A 23,524-nucleotide genomic window follows, 5' to 3' on the forward strand; every position below is an offset into this window, starting at 1 on the left:
GAAAATTGCTGCAATCGGGTGTTATTTCCTTTAAAGTACCTTAATTGTCTCCATGAGCTGTGGCTCACAGTCACTGCTGCTACTGTTGATAAACGGCCCAAATCAGCCAAACTAATAAAGAAGCAACTTCTAGATGTCTCATTGCAGGCTGTTCTCTGCACTGTTCGTATGTATAACGACAAAGAGTCACGCAGCAGAGTCTGTATATAAACCAGGTAATCAGGAAGGCTGCAATCCCAACCAACACACTGATGGACTAAAGAAAGAAGTTGTATAAAGAGCATAAGTCTGCATAACGAGGCAGGTTGGGGTCGTGGATGGGTCAAACAAACACAGGGTTTTTCCTCAGGTAACTGGTGTTTGTTTCCCTCAGTGAACTTGTTGAGTCATTTTGAGGTATGTCGTCACCACGTTTTGTCTCCTAAACCTAACCGACATAACTTAAAGTTAAGTGCGTAACTTTGTTAGGTACGTAATGTGATGATGCCCAACCATGTTTCTTTTTCTAAACCTAACCTATGTAGCTTTACTTTAATTAAGTAACTTTAGGTTAAGTAATGTGACAATGCGTAACCATGTTTTTTTCTAAACCTAACCTAGGAACCTTTATGTTAAGTAACATGACAATGCTTAACGGTGTTTTTCAAACCTAGCCTACGTTAGGGTTGGGTCTGTTCTCGGTAATACTGATTCAGTTCGGTACTCCGTCTTGGACCGGGTTTTTTTTTTTGAGACCGACCGGACCGCATACTTGGGCGGAACGTACGCAGAGCAGACTCTACAGACGTCCGTCCGGTAAAAGCGGACGTCCGCAAGCCCTGGGTGCGCAAAGCACGACCGCGCGGACTACGCTCCACGCACCAGTGTCACACAAAAGACTGCTTCTGCATGTATTTTTCACATCGCAGGGATTTTTCACGGACATTTTTACAGGAAACTACTACAATGCGGAAGTCAATTGCGCCCCCAAGTGGCAAAAATCCGGTATTACCGACTTGATGCGTTTTTTCACAAAAACCAGACCGTTGTTTTTTTCCTCATACCGACCCAACCCTAGCCTACGTAACTTTACATTAATGGGGAACTTTATATTAAGTACATAGCATCACAATGCTAAACCATGTTTCTTTTTTCTGAAACTTAACTTCACGATAAGGCTGAACTTTATGTTAAGCATGTAACGTGAAAATGCTCAACCATGTTTCTTTTCCTCAGCCTAACCACGTAACTTTGCATTTAGTGCATACCTTTACATTAAGTACATAGCATCACAACGCTAAACCTTGTTTCTTTTTTCTGAACATATCATAAGTAACTTCACGCTAAGGTTGAACTTTATGTTGAGCATGTAACGTGAAAATGCTCAACCATGTTTCTTTTCCTAAACCTAACCAACATAACTTTACATTAAGTGTGCAACGTAACGTTAAGTGCGTACTGTGCACATGAGCTCAGCCATGTTTCTTTTCCTAAACCTAACCTATATTACTTTACATTAAGTGCGTAATTTAACATTAAGCATGTACTGTGCACATACGCTCAGCCATGTTTCTTTTCCTAAACCTAACCTACTTTACTTGCTGATACCTAACCCTATGTAACTTCAAGTTAAATACATAAGTTAACGTCAAGTACGCAACGTGGCAACCCCACTGGTGGGATGCTAATCTGTAAGATATCATATAAACCATTTTACAAGGATACGTTGCTCACTGGGGCTAAAAATGACGGGGACAACGAATCAGTCCGACCACCCTATACAGTAGTTCGACTACCCATTAGTCCGACCATAGGGTCCTATTTTTTGAGATCCATTAGTCCGACCTTCCAATAATCCGACCATACTTGTGCTATTTTCCTGACGGCCGCTATTCCGTCCTGTTAACGTTAACCTGACGTTTGGTTTTGCATATTATCCAGAGGGTGTTTCGGGCCGTGTTGGAGGCTACTTAAAATAGCCCGTTTTATGTTCTTTTATAGCCCTTTTATAGTATTTTTGTTGTAGTTTAGCCTATCTTATTGTTGTGGTTGGGGTTGGCTAGTTTTGTGTGCAACCATAACCAAGAGTGTCATATCATTTAGTGACTTCCCTCAATAGCGTGAATTGTAGAGTCAACTTCATGGCTGTTTGCACGCGAACCACTTGGTTCTGTCATGCCTCGCTGAGCTGTGCCTGTATAATGTAAAGCAGTTACGCTAGGCTATCCAGGAAAACTTCTGAGCAAGGTATCCACTTTGACAAATGATACCTGGTCGGAAGAGCGGCGGTCGGAAAAATGGCGTAAGTATGTTCGGATTATTGGGAGGTCGGACTAATAGCTCTCAAAAAATAGAACCCTGGTCGGACAACTGGGTAGTCGGACTAATGGGTAGGCGAATTATAGGGTGGTCGGACTGACACCACGCACACAGAAATAACGAACCAGTTCAGTTGTACGTCTTTCCATTTAATGTGTCTACACTTTCTTTTACTTGTTGATTCTACTACAGTTGTGGTGTTGACACTGTGGTTGTGGTGCTTTGAATACCACACTGAGTTGAGTGGCAGTAGCAGCATGGAAACCACCATCACTGAGAGCTGTGTGAACAGAGCATCTATCTTCTGATCTTGTGACTTAAAGATGTAAAGACTCCTTCAAATGAAACACAACACCCTGAGGCTATGTGACATGATGACATGAAAGGATGGTTTATCTTATCATTGTTCCTCTGTGGAACATCAGAGACTTCATTTATGTTTGGAGTACGTAAGCGTCAGTCTGCCATCCACTGTAGCATGATCGCTGCATAAAGAGCCCTGTTTCATGTGTTCATAGATAAACTGATTCATTATCCACACATGACTTGTTAAACTTTGTTGGTCTTTTAAGGGATACAGTTAGATACTGTATGATTAATATGCCCAGTACCAACAGTGACCTGGTTTGACTGTCTTCTAGGCCGGAGAGCCTGTCATGAGTGATTGTCTAGTCCTAATTCACTTTTGAGGCATTTGACTAAACACATCAGTCTGATGTGGACATGAAATGAAGATGAAACTATTGAAGGGAAGTCCTGCAAACTGCTGGAGCGCCGCCGGGGTTAGTTTTCCGGCTCAAATCCCTGTTTTAGTTCTTAGCATCTCCCTCTTTCACACATCTATATCTAATGACATATATTTCTGTTTACAGCGAGCAGAAGCAGCCTCCACAAGTTCTTCAACTAAGACATACTAAAGATCATGTGTCTCAATACTTCTGATTGCAGGGTGGGTTTTCTGCAGTGAATCAATAATGAGCACAAAAATAAAAAGAACAGAAGCTTTATTTTCCCAAGAGATCCCATTTACTTCTAAAATTTTGTCCATTTTCAAGTGTCCAAGAACGGGAGATCAAACACAAAAACCCACACAGAGCCTGCAGTTATGTGGCGTATATCTTCGCTGTAATAAAAGTGTGTCAAGATCACATATAAAAAATGCATGTCAGAGGTAAGTGTGGCATCACTGATGAGCTTTCTTTCTACCATCATAACAAGTAAGTGAGCCAAGACGTCCACTGAAAAGAGACGTCTGAAACCAGAGAAGACAGGAGAACAGAGCCAAAAGAATAAACCAGGTCACTGATCATCATCGAAGGAGTGAACACTGAAGCTGCACGGCTCCTCCATCACAGGTTTTAACCATTAATTCACCTGTTTTACCTGCAGGACACTGTGGGTAGAAAGTACGACTGAAGTCGTGGTCATATGTCCGCATAATGCTGAAAACACCCCAAGCAGTGGTGAAGTGTGGCTCGCTGCAATAATTACATTTTCCTGCAGCCGAGAGGCGTGTTTGTGTGTTTCAGACGGGAAGAAAATCTTTGTGACATCAGTCAACATGTCACAGGAGTCACAGGACTCACAGGCATTATGAAACTACCCCCAACTTTTAGTTTAGTCAGGCTTCACCGCATAATCTAACCGCCACAGCCCACAAAGCTTGGATCGCTGACGCAGCTTTCCCTAGACAGTGCATGGCGGCTCGCCACAGGCCACACTACGACGCTGCTTGGTGTGTTTTCGACACAGGTCTTTGAAATTCAATGCAATGATGATAAACATCCAAATTCATCACAAGGGTCCACTCAACACAGACAGTCAAGTCAGGTGTTTATTGTGTAGCTTGGGGTAAAATTCTTTAAATTTGTAGTTTTGAGTTAAACTTTCAGCTCCAAACAGTTAATGATGATATTTTAGCAGGGTTTATGAAGGTATTTCAAACGGCAGTTTATTGCACCGGTATTTCCCATTTTGGGTGAAGCAAATATTTTGGTATTAGCAGATGGTCAGTCCACATTTCTTCATTCAGATAGAAACGTTCAAAGATACAAAAAAATGTAACTGAAAAGTTGTGTTGTGTTGGCTGCTCGATTATGGAAAAAATCATAATCACGATTATTTTGTTCAAAATTGAAATCACGATTATGCGGCGCACATGATGACTTGTATTAATTACACGACGACATGTCATTTCTGTCTCTACATAGTCGCACGTTTACAATTCTCCTCTGCTCTCTGTATCTTGTACTCCCAAGTTCGGCCCCGATGCACAGACACAGACACAGACACAGACACACACACACACACACACACACACAAACCAACCTCTCTCGCTCTCCCTCTGCCATTTTCCGCACCTGTTTTTGAAATCTTCCATGATCACCTGCCCCTTGCATTATTCGTAGTTCACCTACTTGACTGGCCAGGTGCGTTTGATTTGCAACACAAAACAACAAGAGTAAACTGGCAAGAAGCACATAATCGTTTTATGTCGATTATTTTGTTTTCATAATCGTTGAAAGCCCAAATCGTAATCTAGATTAAAATTCGATTAATCAAGCAGCCCTACCTGCTGTGGAAAAACACATGCAACAAAACTAACTTAAGCTGTGGATCAGCCCGCTGCCTTTACATGTCATCTCCCAAGAAAAGCTGTTGTCAGTTAAAGACACACATTCACGCAGGTAGCCCTGTGGTAATGGAAATGGAAATCCCTGCCATGCTGGGCTGACAGCCAAAACCAAACCAAGCCAAGCCAAACCAAGCCAAGCCAGCCCGTGACTGTTGAAAGGGGTATAAAAGCAACTCCTTTTACACAGTCATTTGACCCATTCTGGTGTTAAATGTTAATTAATTAAGCTTTAAAGTTGTTAAAAATTATAGTGATTTGATATTTTTTACTTTCAGAGTTGCTACCAGTTAAGTGCTAATACTTCAGCGTCAAAACAAAAGCTGTATACCAACCAGGCAAAGCTGGCAGCTGCTCTGGGACACAGAGCACCAACAAAATATGTTTGCCAAATTTTTGGGAGCAGAAAAAGGGAACCATGTAACTCCTATTTAGCCGATTTATGTTCTTGCAAGCTGTCAGTGGAAAATCGTTTCGATAAATCACAGTTTGTCATCCTAAGTCCATAAAATAAAACACTAATGCCCGAATAACAGCATCTATTTATAAGGTTATGCTTTAACTGAATACAGTTTGATTTTAAAATTGGACTGAGATATGGGAGTATATATATTCAAGTTTTGTTCAACATAGCATTGTTTTATCTTTGAGACAGAGGAGCAGACAATAAAGCAATTAGGCAGAAGTATTTCATAGTTTCAAGTAATTTAAAGGTGCAAATTATTCAACAGAGGAAACAAAATAAGTATACCGAGGACACAAATGATCAGTTTAAGGTGTGATTTGTAACCTGAATGCACAAATGAGTGATTGGAGCTTTACTTTATCTGCCGTTAACATCCTCTGTAGGTTTGTAATTTACTGGTAATGTTTCCCCGAGCAGACGACGCAAGAAGCAGCTTCCCAACGTACAAAAGAAAACACAGCAGTGACTCAGAGAAACACGGCTACCCTCCTTCATTCTCTGAAAGATGACTGTATAAAGACGGGAGGTTTTCATCAGCCGTGATCCTCTAAAGTGAGGAGCAGTTCGGCCCATTAAACCACCAGAAAGCACGGCTGATGTAACACTCTGCAACATGACCGTCCTCCTCAGCTGCACGGGGGATTTCACCACCACCACCACCACCACCACCACCTCATCCACCTCCACCAGCCCGCCTTTCTCCTGCCTGCCGGAGCTTTACATGACGCAAGTGTTAAAACAGGTTGGCCAAGAGTTCAACATGGCGTACAAATGAAAGCCCTCCCCTGCGTCACACACAGAGTCTTCACACTAGCTGAAGATGTTACATTGAACTGTTTTAGACGAGAATGAAAGAGTGTTTATCTATGTGTTTATCAGTGTGTGTGTGTGTGTGTGTGTGTGCGCTGGGAGTAATTACAGTCACAGACAGGTCTGGACAGGTCCTGAGCATCTGCTACCATCTCTAGTGTCTCCCTGTCTCTATCAAAAGGTCACTGCAAACGGGTTTTATTGCCCCACACAATGAGCAGACTGTACTGAACCTGCAGGTGGCTGATAAGGCCGTCGATCAATAAGTCATGATTACTTGCCCAGGAGAGGAGCTTTTTGGCTTTTAAAACATGTCTTCTGACAAGTCAAAGGAAAGATGGAATACCAGCTGGGCAATATGGGTAACAGCTGTACACCCACAAAATCATCATTTGTTTCTTAGTTACTCATCCCATGTAACCTTGAACTCTTGAAAATTTGTTTTTCTCGCACGCCTCCACAGTAAACGAAGAATCCAAAAACGGAGAAAATTTTGATGAACTGAGGTAAAGTGGGACCACATGTCACATCACACAGCTCATGCAGTATAGTCCACGTCTCATTTATCCAGTCCTTTGCTCAATACTTCTCAAACTAGGGCTGCACCTTGACTAAGAATTCTCCTAGTCGACCAACAGCATGACATGGACATGAACCTTCATTAATATAGGCCTATATTTTATCTCCAAGTGCACGTCACACACTGAGCGAGCCACCTGTTAATGACGCTGTGGGCTAATGGGCATGTAGCTACTTCCATGTTTCAGATGATACGTCATGTTTGTAGTCGACCAATGAAGATAAGTTTACATATCACCTTGGGTTCGTCCTTCACCTTCTCAAAATGATCCCACACTTTGGATTTCCTGCCCGACATGTCATTAACTAGCCTGTGGAATAACCGCAGGTACCAGCCCTGGAAATTAACCTGACGAGGACACTTCCTGTGTCTGTCCTTTCAGATTAAAGTCCCATATGGTCCAGTCATATAGGTTTGGATTTATTTTGATGAGGTGCAGCTCCTAATAGAGTTTCATATTTGGCTGTCTCTGCAACTAAGCAACCAATGAAATCTTGCTGACTAATGACCTTTCTGGTCGACTGACATCTGGTCAACTATTAGGGGGCAGCCTATCCCAACCCCTGTGTTTTAAGGAGAACCTGCCTATACAAAACTACCCTGGAAATCCAGAGTTCTCGTGAGAGCACAATCTGAATTTGCTCAGCAGTCACTCTGGCAATAGTAATGATGCTCATTACCCATGCCGTTGGAGCCAAGCTGCACCAATCACATCTGTGTATCTGATATAGGCGGGCCAGAGGCGAGCTAAACAGATGACGACAGCGCTGTGACGACGAAGTCTGGAATCAGTCAGTAAACATTGCAAGATGGCTACGGATGAACACCAGTTGTTTGAAACGGCTTTGGCAGCTACAATGAACGAGTTAGACTTGTTTTTTTCTCTAAAAGAGGAACAGAAGACGGCGCTCAAATCTTTCCTTTGCAAGAAGGACGTTTTTGCTGTTTTGCCGACCGGATACGTCAAGAGTCTAATCTACCAGTTAGCTCAGCTGGTAGCTAAGCTCTGGATACGTCACCCCGTGTATTGTTCTGATTGGTCGTAGTGTTATCCAATTGCGTGCAGTGATATTTACAAATGCATGCTTGCTGCCGCCCCTCGAGTTGGGCCATTTTCATTACTCATGGCCAGACCCTAAATCTTTCTAGATTTGGGTCTGGATTTCCAGGCTACTACAAAACACCTCTGCGTACAAGTAGAGCACCTGGGTAAGTGTTTGCATTTGACATCTGGCCGTGCATTATCCTGCAGGTGTTGTGGGAGAGTTTGTAAAGAGAAGTTTTGATATAGTTTTGCTGTTATTAAACGCAGCCTTCTTTTAATACAATACATCAAGTTTTTTCTCCATTTTTGGATTCTTCGTTCACCATGAAGGCATCCAGGAAAAACAAGTTTTATTCGCAAATGCAGCACAACACAGGGCGAGTAATAGATACACAAATGATCATTTGTGGGTGAAGTATTCCTTTAAGGTCCAATGTGGGTGGAGCAATACTGGGAATGACCTTACATCACTGTTTGTGCAAATACAAACAACAGTGTTGAGTGCTGAAAGGTGCAACGGAATTAAACTAAGACGTCTAATCAGTCAGGATGGATCGTGAGTGTGAAGAGGTAGGTACTTAAAAATACACTGCATATCCAAAAAGTATGTGAACACCTGAATATTACATTGGTCACACTGAAACAGGAAAAGGCCCGCCCCCAAACACAAAGTTGGAAGCACACTGTTGTCTTCAATACAATTATAGCATTAAGAGTTTCCTTTATAGGAACCAAGTGCACAGGAGTGTGTGTGCAGGGGTGTCTGCTCTGACGCAAACACATTATGCATCCACTGACATGGCCGTGAAAACACAAAAATATTCCACTACTTCCTGTATTAATCGTACACTGCAGATTTATTTAGCACAAGCAATGTTTCCCAGGCAGACTGAGCTGTTCAGCTGACAAACACACTGTTGGTGACTCAGTGCATGTCAGCTACAGAGCTTAAAAAACAACCTGTTTTCCAAAAATAAATAAATGTCAAGGCAGGTTTATTGTTCCAGGATTTAGTGTGGAGATGTTTTCCCCCTTTACGTCACGTTCCTCGTGGATTTCTGCTCTCGTCAGTGAAAAGGTGTCTATCAAACCTAACACAGAGGTGTGTATTTAAATGTGTCTTATGGCTCACTCCAGAGTTAGAGGAGCATGATTAGCATGAGGCAATCAAAGTGATGGTGATTTAATAACTTTGAGCCTGTTTCCTTGCTCCCTGCCTACTCTCTGTTTTCCATTTTTTAGAAAGAGAAACTGCTCTCGCTCTCACACTCGAGGCACAATTGTGTCACAGCTGATAAAAACCTCAAACAGACAGTTCAGTGTCCTCTGTCGCAGAAAGAAAAGCTCTGAAGTGCTCCGCTGCTGTTTGCCTCGGCAGCAAAATTGCTGCACTAAGAGCAACATTTCAAGAGGAAAGCACTGAACATGAAGAGGGGATTTTCTGATTTCTGGTGCTCTCGAAAGCTCGTTGCTTTGTGGAGAGCAAGTTGACATTTCATAAGGGGGCTTTCCCCGACTGCCCGCAGGCCTCTCCACCGCTCTGGATCGGTGTTGGTGTTACCGGAGTGGAGAGTCTGGTGGTAAGAGCTGTCATCAATTCTCAAATATTTGTGAGAGATTCAGGACTTCATTTGAAACAGATATTTGGTTCTGCTGAGCAGAGTGTGACACATCGTACTGCGGCTGGCAGCATTTTACGTTTCTGCAAATTACAGTATGTTACATTTGTATGTTTCATTTATATCAACATTTCTCAGTTATTCTGATTACATGTTTATGAGCTGGCTATGTCACTGGAAGGTGGAGGGGATGGTGGATGGCGTGATGCCTTGACGATACAGCTGCAGATCACTGTTTTAGACCAACACCCAACAAAACCAGTTGTTTCTTAGCAAAACATCTGCAACCTCTTGAGCCATGAAGAACAGGTATTTTAAGCCACAACATGATCTTTTACTAACCACAAGAAATGCAGAGTTTTAACATATCTGCTACATATGACCAGCACAAATTAGGGATGCACGATATTCGGTATTTTGCCGATATCCGATATGCCGATATATAACATCTTATTTGGCCGATAGCTGACACTGATATCGATATGTCCACCCGACCTAATTTCAGTGATCATCAATTCTCTTCTGTAGTGGAATTAACATCATATGATACTTGCATATTCTTTTAGTTACAGCCCACCAGCAGATGGAGACATGAAATACTTTACAATGCATGTAATATTAATTCATTGTGCAAAATAAAAAGCATGTTGGCCGATTCTGATACTTAATTTTAAAGCCAATATCGGCCGATACTGATGACACACCAAAACTGCATTCCCAGCACAAATAATAAATATGTATGCTTTACAGAAATGTTAAATGCCAGTATTTTTTCTGGAAGTTGGGTTGGGCTGGCTATTATTTAATTTTTTAAGCAATGCTAATACAATACTTGAGTTTCTGCACAAACACACAAAACAATACATCTACAAGAGAGCCACCCTCTGCCCTCACAGATGAACAATAGGAAAAAAAAAGACAAAATGAAAAATGCTCTTATAGGCCTTACAACCAGCAGAATGTTCAGCATCAACTACAGAATGAATGTCTACAAAATGAGATATAAATATACATATAGTACAAGCAGACATATGTTGTTTATATAAACTGTTATTAACAAGTAAATATACATACATGTAAGCACTTCAGGCCAGTGGTTTCTAACTGGTGGATTGTGGTCCAAAAGTAGGTTGCAAGTCCATTCAGAATGGACTTGCAACCTACTTTTGGACATTTGGACTTTTGGACTCGCAAACATGCCAAGTTCATAAAAAAATACACCTTATTTTGTACAGTACAGTTAACTCGTGGTACAGAGCTTTTATTTTGGAGTTTCGTTTCCTGCTGTAGAGTTAGTGACTTACCATTCTCGGAACCCATCGGCTGTATTCAGCGTCTGACTTCCGGCAGACGGCGATACAGCCTCTGGGGGCATTCCGGTTTGATTTGGGCGGAGGAGACAAATTTCCGTTTCAGACTTCCGTTTATATATAAGTAAATATGCTGAACCATTGCAATGGATTCAGAGTTTGCAGTGACGCCAATTATGTCTCTACATTCACTGAATGTAGAGTCTGTATATAGAGACTAATGACTTAAGGAGAGCTACTCACAGAGACAGTAAACGAGACAACATGGCGGAACGCAAGTATAACGGCAAATATATTAAACTGTGTGGACCTTAAAATAATGACTAAGGAGAACTCTGGATCCCGTGGCTGGAACAGATTGGACCCACTAGCCCCTTTTACACTGCAAGATTTTTGGCAAACGTTAGGCCAATTTGACGGCAAGCTGCGAGCATTTAGACACACAGAGCCAGATTGGCGAGTTGATCCGAGGTGCCCAATTTTCCGCCTCGTAGGGTAGACATATTGGTGGAACCCTTTTAGTTTAAACACAGCGAGGCGGCCTTCCGCAACGGGAGGGGCTGTTGATGACTTGTGGGAGGAGCTGTTAATGACGCCGCACCTGCGACCCACTGGCGGTGGATAAACAGGAAACAGCTCAGCAGCTAGTAGCAAGAGGGAAACACAAACCTGACAGACACTGTAAAGATGAGCAACTGGGGAGACAAGGAATTGCGCGCCCTCCTTGTCCTCACAAATGAAGAGGCCATTAACCGTCAGATGACGGGGACGGTGAAGAACGGGCCGACTTACGAGAGAATCACCGAAGGACTGACCAGCCGGGGCTTCCCTCCCACGTCACTGTTTACGTCACACGCTGAGCTACACGTTTTGTTACTTGCTCACGCCCACCATTGCCCCGAAAAAGGCACATTCTGTATAAACAAACGTAGGCAGGTGGCATTTTGCTGCACTCCCCGATTTTGTTTTTATACTGCCAATGCTGAAAAAAGACTGATTGGGCTTTCCTGCAAATTTGCACAATTCCTGTCTAAAAAGGGCTGCTGCTTCAGGCCATTCTTGATAAATAGGACATGAATGGTTGCCATATTTTATCAAAAATTACAGAACTGAGAGACACGCTGTATCTGGCAATCTCCATGTCTAACATGTTCAGTCTCTTTGATCAATGTACCCGGGGAGACAGGGTCCAGGTCAAAAAATGCTGAAGTTATTCTTTATAATAATAATAATAATAAAATATCTTTTTACTAATTTTTCACATCACCAAGAATATGGTATCGCAAAAACTACATATCGTGATATCATTTTCGGGCCATGTCCACCAACCTATTTCTGATGCTGTTTTGATTTGATTTGATTTACAGTTCTTTCTGTAGCAGAGAAACTTCTCAATCATGTATGTTAATGTGCTTCAGATTATCACAATTAACAACATAGCAGGCTGGGTCTTTAAAGGTTTCATTTAGTAAAACTGTTTTAATGTCTCCTGACGATGGCGGAGATGAATTAATTAATTAATTAATTCAGTGGAGGCGGCCCGCCTCTGCTTAAAGAAACTGCTGCAGGAAACCCTGCATGCTGTTGCCATGAAGAAAAGAAATCTCTTGGAGTGTGTTTCAAATGCAAAACTGAAGATGTGTAGGAGTATGTTTCCTTAAAGCCACACACACACACACACACACACACACACACACACACACACACACACTGAGCCATCTCTCTCACAGCCTTCTCCCCTGAGGCTCTTCACTGTATCTTACAGAGCTGAGGAGCCTCCCAGTGCATTATGGTGTGTTACTGTGAATCTCTCCCAGGACGCCATCAGCACTGATTCAATTTCTAAGTCGCCCCCTGAAGGCCTCTGCTCCTCCCACGGAGACCAAAATCAAAACCCCGTAAGCTGCAGCAGCTGCGGTAACTGTGACGGCGTCCATGTTGTTTTGGAAAAGAGCAGCGCCGGCTCGCCATAAAGGGCATCAGCATGGAGACTGCCGGTGCACTCATTAAAGGAAAATGCCAGTGATGTGGATGTTTTTAACAAGGCCTCATTAAGAGCAGCGGGCCAGGAAGAGGCACAGCTTACAAACAGCTACACGGAAAATAATGAGGTAAGGTTAATAATAGTAATAATTATCATAATGTTTTCAATTTGATTCAAGGGTGAGTAGTAGCATACAGTGTGACATGGAAAATAAACACACATGTTTCCACACTCCAGATCTAACAATGAATAAATAGATCATAGATTTAAGAGATGGAACATGGAGGGTTATTCTTGACTTTGGGAACATGAACTAAAGTTTCATGTGCTCGCTTTTTTCTTGAGTCTTCAACTCAGACGTGACCGAAGTTCTACACTAAAATCACAAGCAGTTCTTTGAATTGAGGACTTCAATCCTAATTTCTAGAAGTGTCACATTGTCAGGGAAGAAAAGGAGGCCGCATCTACTCTTTTTGTTTAAATTACTTGTGTATAAAATACTGACATGTCTGTTTTTATTATGTCACAGCATTTAATTTCAATTCTTAATTCTGCTACACTCCAAGCCAGTCAATGTTGGGGCCGTTTCCTGATGGTTTGTGTTACTGTTCACTGGCACACAGTAAATATGCTCTGTGTTCCAACATAGGATTGTGGTGTTAATATGCTAACTGGCTAACTAGCATCACAACGATCTAACAGTTTATCTTTTTGAATTTTTTGGCAGAGACACAGGTGACGTGAGGTGATGCAACAGTCGGCTTGTGGCACCACTAGTTCTCTGATATCGCACTGGTGTGTCTGGGCCTTTAGGCAGAATGCTCGATATAAACCAAAGTATGTTTGGTAGGTTTTTTGATAAGCTTTACCAGAAAAAGTAAATGAACATTTGCATAATGAGAATGTTCCTTATTTATGTTGCGTTAACAATAGTGATCACATCAGGGCTATGGGATATTAAATCATCCATATTTTCGTACTACATCTTAGCCTTCTTACCCTCAGGTGTGCATAAACTACAGGTTATAAACTTATTTTTAAGATACAAAAGTGTGAAATAATCTGTCATCTTATCGGCCGTGAGAAGTAGGTCTTTATCAGTTACGAGTTTCGTCTGAAAAATATTCATATCGTGAGCGTGGGAACTTCTCAGCAGGATAATTAGTGATTGTCCCCCTTTAACGTGACAAAGTGATTTAGAAGGACAGCGAGATCAGACACCCACCCAGCATCAATATTTCAGAGCTATCAGTTACACAATGACGGGACTTGTATTACATCCATACACAGAATTACATACAGTACAGGCCAAAATTTTGGACACACCTTCTCATTCAATGCGTTTTCTTTATTTTCATGACTATTTACATTGTAGATTCTCACTGAAGGCATCAAAACTATGAATGAACACATGTGGAGTTATGTACTTAACAAAAAAAAGGTGAAATAACTGAAAACATGTTTTATATTCTAGTTTCTTCAAAATAGCCACCCTTTGCTCTGATTACTGCTTTGCACACTCTTGGCATTCTCTCCATGAGCTTCAAGAGGTAGTCACCTGAAATGGTTTTCCAACAGTCTTGAAGGAGTTCCCAGAGGTGTTTAGCACTTGTTGGCCCCTTTGCCTTCACTCTGCGGTCCAGCTCACCCCAAACCATCTCGATTGGGTTCAGGTCCGGTGACTGTGGAGGCCAGGTCATCTGCCACAGCACTCCATCACTCTCCTTCTTGGTCAAATAGCCCTTACACAGCCTGGAGGTGTGTTTGGGGTCATTGTCCTGTTGAAAAATAAATGATGGTCCAACTAAACGCAAACCGGATGGGATGGCGTGTCGCTGCAGGATGCTGTGGTAGCCATGCTGGTTCAGTGTGCCTTCAATTTTGAATAAATCCCCAACAGAGAATGCCAAGAGTGTGCAAAGCAGTAATCAGAGCAAAGGGTGGCTATTTTGAAGAAACTAGAATATAAAACATGTTTTCAGTTATTTCACCTTTTTTTGTTAAGTACATAACTCCACATGTGTTCATTCATAGTTTTGATGCCTTCAGTGAGAATCTACAATGTAAATAGTCATGAAAATAAAGAAAACGCATTGAATGAGAAGGTGTGTCCAAACTTTTGGCCTGTACTGTACTTGACACTTTATTTGCAGGGCATCAACAGGTATCAAATGCTTAAATTTAATGCTTTTCCAAACCGTTTTAAGAACAATTTTTGGACATATCCGCTTTTTTTTACTTAAGCATTGCAGGTAAGTAGAAAGGTAAGTACAACTGTAGTGGTGAGTTAAGTTAATCTACATTTTACCAACAGGTAATCGCAAGTATGAAGCAAAAGGGCAGCATTAGCTTCAGCGTTAGGTTTAAAGATTTGTAATGTCAGAAGTGTGGACTTTCATGCAGAAGAGCTGGACTCCAGGGTTCCCGCGGGTCCTTAAAAAGTCTTAAAATGTCTTAAATTAAAATTCGGGTAATTAAGGTCTTAAATTGTCTTAAATTTACCGTAAATTTGCTGTAGGTATTAAATTTGTAATGCAATGTAAATAGTCATGAAAATAAAGAAAACGCATTGAATGAGAAGGTGTGTCCAAACTTTTGGCCTGTACTGTATGTACCGCAGAAGAAAACATTGCTGCTCTTAAAAGCCGTCCGGCCACCTCAGTTTAACCTGCTCTTAGTATCTGATGACAGCTGTATGAAAACATGTTCGAGGAGCAGCTGGCTCTGAGCAGCAGAGCTAAACGTCCCGCCGCCATCGCCGGTCTCTGCAGAAAACACTCCTCTGCCAAATGAAGGGATTTACTCCGTGGCTCCGAGGTACAGAGGAGACAGCGAATGATTAACTCGGGTTCACACGCTCTGTTTTCTGCAGACGACTAGATGAAGATATTCCACAGTCAACACAAGCCGTCAAAAGATATTGCATTTTAAATTTACCATGACATGGACGGCCTCCATTAATAATTCATAACTGAGTGGAAAAATCACTCTGATGTTTGCAGGCAGGCTTTGTAGAAAAACAAACTAAAGCTCTGTGTATTCTCTCAGTGGACCGACTGTCAGCATGTATTCCAGCTGTGGTCAGTGTCTCTATTTTAACTCCAGAGTATTTTCTCATTTTTAGATTTCATATTTTTCAGAGACAACAACAAACTACCACAAAGTTGATTAACGCCACTGTTCAACAAAAAATCTTTGACAAGCATCTTCATTTGATTTATGTTAGCGTGACACGGCTAAGGCTATACATGCTAATATCCATGCTATCAAAGAATGGCAGTCTGGTTGCCATGATAATGGATTACATCCGACTGTTAACCACATGCCCATTCTCTGTGTAACTGGAACAAGCCTTATCTCAGCATCATAAATCTCTTCTATAACCCTGACAGGACCAGGATCTGTCACATGAAGAATGAGTGAGATCATAAATCTAACACCTCCTGCCAATACAAACTTCACACAGCGCTGGGTTTCAGTAATTAGCCCTATTAAAGAGGGATGTTCCAAGTCAGTCTACAGAATGAAGAGAGAGCTGATCAATCTTTGAAAACCACCTGAAAAATGAAATACGACTCAGAACGACTTCCTTGTGCTCAGTTAAAAACACTTCCTAACACAGTGATGTCATTGAGTGAATGACTGAGCGACACAAATGACTGATAGTCAAGTCAAGCCAGAAGTTTCAATTAATAAAATCCACACTGACAGCATGTTACAGTAACCGTTCCCAGGTGACAAAACTGTAAAGAGCTCCTGCCACATTCACATTTCAGTGCTTCATTATTGGTGCACATGAATAGAGGTTGTTTAAAGATTGATACTCAACTGATATTATAGACGCTTCACTATACAAATATATAAGTCACATTTTTTATACTAGATTACCCAGCTTGGTCTCACAGAAATACGTGAAGTAACCGCGACCTCCTAACACATTATTCCGTGGTGCCAGCACTATAGAAACAATGCCGATGGAAATTCAATTAGGATCCTTTATTGTGGCTCGAGGACGTCATTCAAAGGGTGGTGGTTAATGTTACGACCCCACAGGAAGTATAAGAGTGACAAAGCCTGAATAGGGAGATGGGCTGGGTGATGGATGGATGGGTCAATCAAACACAGGAGTTTCACCCAGGAGGCCGCTGTTCGTGTCCCACATGAAACCAAAAGTCAATGTTGACTTTCTTTAACTGTACGTACTTGCGTCCTTTCGATGGTTACGTCACGTTACATGACATACATAAGTGATTTTACGACAAACTTAACCACCGTCCAGTAATTTAACACGTCACATGCGAGTACTACATAATACGGCCTTAACCCTATGGGCCCGAACGACGCATAGTGCTTCCAAATTCACACCTGTTCTTCTCTATGGATTTTCTCCGCAACCGTGCGTCATAGCTAGAAGCCACACATATTACGTGAAACGGCGGAACCATAGCTTTCCAACAAGACCAAGCACTTAGTCCAATGTTTGCACAGACAAAAAAAATGATAAAATTACAATAAAATGACTAAAATAACAGAGCTTTCATACAGCTTTGCACACACATTACTCTTGGATGGATTACTCACGAATGCAGGCTCGCACAGAAATGCCACGCATATCACATGAAAGCGCAGGACCAGAGTTTCCAGTGATCACACACATCATTGTGCTGTCATCCCATCATGCTATAAATCCAGATCGACTGTCTGCAACATAAAAACCTGATGAATTTCTTTACAATCCATTATACAGATTTTGTTATCAGTCACTTCATATAGTGAGGAATATCGTATCTTACCACGTCTTAGGCTTGCGTGTGTTTCTCCCTGTCTATCCACATTTGTAGTCCGGCTTTCAAGATGCAAATATCTCCATATTGTCCAGTTGACACTCCATCAAACTTTGTATGACAAGACCAGTGCACTTCACCTTTGCGCACCCAGACAACTGTAGCCTAATTATGCATGCATGACAGGGCCGTGGTCACCATATACATTGAGGGGGACACGTCCACCCCCAACGCCCAAAATGTCCCCCCAATCCACCTTATTTTTCACGGACACACGGAGGCAAAACAGAACGCCTGTGCGACACTTCCGGTCCAGCACTCTTACCACTGTGTAAATGGGAATCGCCTTGTTGTTTACCTTGCTGAGTTTAGCTATATATATATGTATATATCACATTTTTCACGTCACTGTATCTGATGTTTGTAAAGTCTATAAACACAATGACTGAACAAACATTAGTATTTCTGTGTGTGTAATTAATAACATGGTTATCGTAGATTAGCTGGGCTAACTGTTAGCTGTTAGCCGTTAGCGGTGTCTGTAATAACTCACTAAACTCACAAAGTGGCCCGTGAAAGAATATTTTCGCCAGCGGATGTCTTAGTTACAACATGATTGAGCTAATTGGAGTAGTTTCATGTCGTATCCGACAACGGGAGGCTTTTAACAGATGACGTCCTGATGTTAGCTTTGCTGCTAACGTTAGCTGTCCGTGTCAGCTGCAGCCACTGATGCTTTCTAGACATCGTGATTTCCCAAAACTGAATAAATACCACACATAGCAACACAAAACTGCTTTGCTAGCTCAATCATGTTGTAACAGCTGGATGGTTGATGCGTACATGCTGATTTGCGTGCTATCAGAGCCGATCCGCGCATCACTATGGCTTAATGATCAACTCAGTCAATTAAAACAACCCGTCCTGTGTTAGGAGTGTATGTCGCTGACAGAAAGAAAGAAAGAAAAGAAAAAAAAAGATAGAAAAGCAGCGTACACCTCACATATTTATTTCTCACAGTTGCGCACACGTTTGGCTGGCATGCAGAAGCATCGTCTGTGTGTCTGTGTGTCGAGGGTGCTTTTTTGGTTCATAGTTTATGATTGACGTGCGATTTATTCGCATTTAGAGGGAATAAATTTCTGTTATAACAGAAACGTGGGCACAGTTATCTATATAAAATACACAGACTAACTAACTAACTAACTGATTGACTAACATAAACAACTGAAAATTGAAAAAAATTAGCTTGCACCGTTAGCTCCGGTAAGGGAAAGCGGCTGACCGGAAGTCACACACAAACAAACGGAAGTTGATCACTATTTACTTCCGTGTTTGAAAATAAGGTGGATATATAACTGAAACAGAAAAACGACAACAAAAACACATCCCGATTTTTTTTTTACTGCAAACAAAGTGGCAAATATTTTCTTGGAGGACAACATTGTACTTGGTTGACTATTTTTCTTTCATCTTACATGTAAATATTGCATGTGTCTTTCAGATAAAACACATTCAAAATCATGTCCGCCTGGCACAAACCACATGTTTTGGACAGCTGTGAAGTGACAGAATGTCCCAGCATCATGGTTCTTATATTGCCAGATTCCAGAGAGTCTCTCCTCTTCATATATGGCAGAATATGTCAACTTCCAACTTGCTATGCTGAGATACATGTAAAAATGTAACAGTTCAGTAACACAGATGTTTTATAAAATACAGGCACATACAGTCAGGTCCATAATTATTTGGACAATGATACAGTTGTCATCATTTTGGCTCTGTACACCACCACAATGGGTTTTAAATGAAACAATGAATACCTGCTTAAAGTGCAGACTCTCAGCTTTCATTTAAGGCTTTTTTCAAAAATGTAGTATGAACCGTGTAGGAATTACAACCATTTCTTCACACAGTCCCCCAACTTTAAGGGCTCATAAGTATTTGGACAAACTAACATAATCATCAATTAAACAGTCAGTTTTAATACTTGGTTGCAAATCCTTTACAGTCAATGACTGCCTCAAGTGTTGGACACATAGACATCATCAGATGCTGGGTTTCTTCCCTGGTGATGCTCTGCCAGCCCTTTACTGCAGCCGTCTGCACTTCCTACTTGTGTTTTGGGTGTTTTGCCCTCAGTTTTGGCTTCAGCAAGAGAAACGCACGCTCAGTTGGATTCAGGTCAGATGATATGATTTGGCCATTGCAGAACATTCCACTTCTTTGCCTTAAAAATGTCTTTGGTTGCTTTTGCAGTATGCTTCAGGTCAATGTCCAACTGCACTGTGAAGCATCGTCCAATGAGTTTTGAAACATTTAGTTGAATCTGAGCAGATAATGGTGCCCCAAACACTTCAGCTTTCATCCTGATGCTCTTCTCAGCAGTCACATCATCAATAAATACAAGAGAACCAGTTCCACTGGCAGCCATACATGGCCATGACATAACAGTACCTCCACCATGCTTCACTGATGAGGTGGTGTGCTTTGGATCATGAGCAGTTCCTTCCCTTCTTCCTTCTCTTGTCTTCCCATCATTCTGGTAGTTGATCTTTGTTTTATCTGGCCATAGTATGCTGTTCCACAACTGTACAGGCTTTTTAGATGGTTTTTGACAAACTCTAATCTGGCCTTCCATTTTTAAGGCTAACCAATGGTTTGCATCTTGTGATAAACCCTCTGTATTTATTCTAGTGAAGTCTTGTCTTGCTTACAAGAACAGCAGGATGAAAGCTGAAGTGTTTGGGGCACCATTATCTGCTCAGATTCAACCAAATGCTTCAAAACTCATTGGACGATGCTTCACAGTGCAGTTGGACATTGACCTGAAGCATATTGCAAAAGCAACCAAAGACATTTTTAAGGCAAAGAAGTGGAATGTTCTGCAATGGCCAAGTCATATCATCTGACCTGAATCCAATTGAGCATGCGTTTCTCTTGCTGAAGCCAAAACTGAGGGCAAAACACCCAAAACACAAGCAGGAAGTGCAGACGGCTGCAGTAAAGGGCTGGCAGAGCATCACCAGGGAAGAAACCCAGCATCTGATGATGCCTATGTGTCCAACACTTCAGGCAGTCATTGACTGTAAAGGATTTGCAACCAAGTATTAAAACTGACTGTTTAATTGATGATTATGTTAGTTTGTCCAAATACTTATGAGCCCTTAAAGTTGGGGGACTGTGTGAAGAAATGGTTGTAATTCCTACACGGTTCATACTACATTTTTGAAAAAAGCCTTAAATGAAAGCTGAGAGTCTGCACTTTAAGCAGGTATTCATTGTTTCATTTAAAACCCATTGTGGTGGTGTACAGAGCCAAAATGACGACAACTGTATCATTGTCCAAACAATTATGGACCTGACTGTAGAAGGACATGGAATGATGGCAAATCTGGATAGATTGTCCTGAAAAAACAAAACAAGATATAGCATGTGTATGTAGCCTTTATAATGACTGTGATATGAGCTTAAAAGTAAAGGCAGTAAAAATACCCCAAAAGGCCTAGGGCCCATAGGGTTAAGAAGAATGAATGAAGATGAATTTTTGTAAGGTCATGTTGTGATTTCCAAAATGTTGAGTCATGTTTTGTCATTTATCTTACCAACAATACCTGCTAACAAAAGCACATGGTTAGTTTTTGGAAAAAAAATGTCATGGTGTGAATCTACATTCATAGGTGAAGCAAACAGCGGGCTCCAGAGTGAGAATCTGGGGTTCGTTGGACCCATCCACCATCCCTCCTGCCAGCCCTACAGGGACTTTCCAGCTCCTTATGTTACGTTGTTACCGGCAGCGTTTCAACCTGACACCGTCCAGCAGTGAATCAGTCTGCTGCAACAGGTGCCGTTTGGCCAACCGGCAACATATCATAAAACCGCTAAAGGTTACGTCCCGCCGCATGCCCTGCAGCATGTCATACCCCTGTGAAAGGTGGCTATTGCCATCAGGTGTCTAACGCCGAAATCACTGACAAAGCAGTGGTATTCAACGACTTCAGAATGAGAATGGTCTGGACTTAAAGCAGAAGTACTCAGCTGTTGATCCTACTGTGTCTGCGCTGGATTGACTTTATCAATAAACAGGCTGTTCTCATTAACAGTTCAAATGCTTCCTACATGTCCAACGTATTTTCAAAGGCCTTGCCTTGTCCACGTGACCATACATTGATGGGAGCAGAGAAAGAAGCAGTCCAGAGTGGTTTAGTAAGGAGGCAGGTTGGGGTGGTGGATAGGTCAAAAGTCATGTGTTCGGACCCTTGTGAACTTTGACTTAAATTTGATTCATTTTAAGGAACGTCCTCACCATGATGCTTTTCCTAAACCAAACCTCCGTAACTTCACAGTGATTACGTAACTGTATGTTAGGGAAGTAATGTCATTTGCAGGGTGCTAATTCATAGGATACCATACAAACTGTTCTATGAGGATACACTGCAATATAAGGGTGCTTTTAGACCTAGAGTTTGTAACCGGATTGAGACGACCTCTTCAAGAAGGTCTCCGTCTGGTTGCACACCCGAATGCGACTGATGTGTTCACACGTGCCCAAATGAACTGCACTTCGGTGGCAAATGAACTTGACTTCCATTGAACCATACCTAACAGGGCTGGTGTGAAAGCACCCTAAGATGTACTTGGAGCTCACAGAAAGAAAAAACAGGCAGACCGACCAGAAAAATAGAGACCTCTGAGCACTGTAGTGCAACTCTACGATCACTTCTGAGGTTGAGGTTGCACAAAATATTAGAAAAACCTTAAAATGACATTTTATTTTGGGACACGACTAGTAAAAGTAGTCACAACTGCCAAACACTGGTCTCTGTAGTATTCAATCAACATTTTGTTAAACCAAGTGACTGTGAAGAGAACAAAAAACCTTTCATGCTGTACTCCAACTCTCCCAGTGACGTAAAGACTCTGCTCCCAGTGCAGCTCAGACTGTCCCACTTCAGGATTTTTTTCTTCCTGTGACACAGATCTGATGTTTTCTTTTCTGTGTGAACATCACAAGGTTGTATTCTAGCACTTTGTATTCTTCAGTTCCAGTCTAGACCACACGGATCTGTGCTACATATATGAATCCCATGGGATATGACCTATATGGGACTTGTTACCATGACAATATCTGATGTCATTCAGCAGAGACAACTGTCACAGACAGTTTTGGAGCTGTGGCAGTTTTTGTCTTAGTCACCATTCGTACTGAGATGAGTGAAAGCAAAGGCAGGGAGCAGAGATTCTATGTTGTTTGAGGGATAAGTCAAGGCACATAACGCCAAACGTGTGTGACACAATCAGGAGAAACTTGTTTCTGAATGTGCACGCTTGACTTCCAAACAAGCCTCTTCCTAGTGTTAGCAAGTAAAGACTATTAAGCATAAAGGCCTAAATATTTGAACAAGCTGTAAAAGGTCCATCCATCCATTTTCAACTGCTTATCCGAAGCTGGGTCATGGGGACAGCAGGCTGAGCAAAGTATTCCAGACGTCCCTCTCCCTCTCCTCTCCAACGCTTTCCAGCTCCTCCTGGGGGATTCCGAGGTGTTCCCAGGCCGGACGTGATATTTAATCCTTCCGGCGTGTTCTGGGTCTGCCCTGAGGTCTACTACCACTTGGACGTGCCCAGAACACCTCTAAAAGGCGGCGCCCAGGAGGATCCTGATCAGACAACCTGCCAACCTCAACTGACCCCTTTTCAACGCAATACAGCAGCGACTCTACTCCGAGTTCCCTCCAAATGTCCGAGCTCCTTACTCTCAGAGGAAACTCATTTTGGCCGCTTATTCTTTCGGTCACTACCCAAACCTCATGACCATAGGTGAGGGTTGGACATACATGGACCAGTAAATCAAAAGCTTGAAAGGCGTTTGTCTTCAAATAGTTAAAAAAGTGTACCGTATCACAGTATGGTAAATGCAAAGGATTACATACTATACCACAACAAACCATACTACAGACCAAGAAGAAGTAATGCTATACTTACTATAGAATTAT

The 23,524-nt window shown here is 41.9% G+C and overlaps 1 protein-coding gene across 2 annotated transcripts in view; it reads right to left on the bottom strand.

The window, feature by feature from the left end:
- adcy8 (adenylate cyclase 8 (brain)) overlaps positions 1-23,524 on the bottom strand; it is a 151,749-nt gene that overhangs the window by 90,441 nt on the left and 37,784 nt on the right. The window lies entirely within an intron of this gene.

Source organism: Epinephelus lanceolatus, chromosome 12 (assembly GCF_041903045.1).
Source record: "Epinephelus lanceolatus isolate andai-2023 chromosome 12, ASM4190304v1, whole genome shotgun sequence".
In the NCBI taxonomy this organism is placed as follows: Eukaryota; Metazoa; Chordata; class Actinopteri; order Perciformes; family Serranidae; genus Epinephelus; species Epinephelus lanceolatus.